This window comes from Gossypium raimondii, chromosome 1 (genome assembly GCF_025698545.1).
Source record: "Gossypium raimondii isolate GPD5lz chromosome 1, ASM2569854v1, whole genome shotgun sequence".
NCBI lineage: Eukaryota > Viridiplantae > Streptophyta > Magnoliopsida > Malvales > Malvaceae > Gossypium > Gossypium raimondii.
Window position 1 is genome coordinate 21721554 of NC_068565.1, and position 1807 is coordinate 21723360.

Sequence of the window (1807 nt, forward strand, 5' to 3'; positions counted from 1 at the left end):
AAGATCCTGCTAGGATATCAACTAGTTGATTGAACAAGAAAACCTGAAGTGACAGTTGATTATGATTATCAAAGCAAGCTAATCAACCATTCTCAAATTTGATAAATTTACTATCTGATTTCTTGATATATTATTATCATTATTATTATTATTAAGAATCCTAAAAACCTTTCTTCTACTTTAATCGTAATATAACTAATCTAAAGTGCTAATTAGATTTATTTATGCATAGGTTAGAATTAATTTAATGCTCCCTCTTTTGGGTATGATTCTCAGAGTAATCATCTACTCTGTTGTAACTATATTACAACCTGATACGTCTGGAGGTTGTCAAGTTATTGGCATCGTTGCTAGGAGGCAACGTCACTAATTTAATTTTAATTTTTGCATATTGATAGAATAATTAGGAAATTCTTAAATTATAGGTATGATTTTATTTTCTTATTTTTACCAATTTCTTCTATTTAGGTTTATTGTATGACTCATAGTAGAGGAACATCTATAGAGCCAGCCATAAATCCAAAAAGAATAATACGCATGAATTATCAACAACAACAACAATAGCAACAGATGTAGAATCCACCACTTGTTGTGGGCAATGTACCTCATGAAAATCCATTGTTCGACAAAACTAACAATAGAAACTTAGAAGATCCACCACCACCACCACAAATACCCGCAAACATTAATATGGCGCATAATGAAAGAACTTTTATGGAATATGGTTCAAGGGAGTATAATGAGGCCAACCATCATGCCCAATAACTTTGAGATCAAGGCAGCGATGATCAAGATGATCCAAAATAATTTTCAATTTCGAGGAACGAAAATAGAAAATCTAAGTTAGCATTTTAAACGGTTCCTCCAGCTTTGTGACACTTTCAAATATAACGGGGTCACCGATGATTCTATTCATCTTCGGTTTTTACCCTTTTCATTAATTGATAATGCCTTTTCTTGGTTAGATTCGTAGACACTAGGATCCATCATGACATGAGACAAACTTGGAGGAAAGTTCTTACAAAAGTTTTTCCCCATTAGTAAGACGGTCCAACTAAAAAGGGAATTTTCTATGTTCAAACAATTAGATGGAGAGAGTTTTCACAAAGCTTGGGAGCGTTCTAAGAGCTTAATGCCCACATCATGGATTGCCTGAGTGGTTACGATTGCAAATTTTCTACAGCTGGTTAGATGTACATGCAAGGTTAGGATTAAATGGAACTGCAGGAGGTGTCTTAATAAATTGAACATACGAGGATGCGTACAAATTAATAGAAAATATGGCGATGGACTCCTCCTGCCAGTGGCCAATTGAACAACACACTTATAGCTGGAGACCATCTACGATAAAGGCTGTCCAGGAGGGTGAAAGATATCAATAGTCAGTGGACAGACTTAACCACATAGAATCCGCAAGCAGTGCACCATTCATGCATGGAGGAGACAAACCACTCTTCCATTATATTAACAATCACACTAAGGATGTGAATTACATCAGAAATAGGGGTGGAAACCCTTATTCAAATACATACAATCTCAGATGGAGAGAACACTTGACCTTGAGATGGGGAGGAAATTAAGGAGGAGGTAATACTTCGAATTAGGTTAAGAATACTAATTATCAACTTCTTTATTTACAAAAAACCTTAGGAAAGGGTCAAACCCAAATGACTATACTATATGTGGTCAATGCTTGGATCAGATCAAGAGGAAAATACTGTAAATAAGGATGAACATGAAGCAGGTACAGTCTAAGTGCACCAGTTCAGCAAAAACATTAACTAAGCTAGATGATTAGATGAGCCAA

General features: G+C 35.1%; 1 pseudogene; it reads right to left on the reverse strand.

The window, feature by feature from the left end:
* Positions 1 to 1051: 1051 nt before the first annotated feature.
* On the reverse strand, positions 1052 to 1150 carry LOC128032822 (small nucleolar RNA R71; annotated as a pseudogene).
* Between the last annotated feature and the right edge of the window lie 657 nt (positions 1151 to 1807).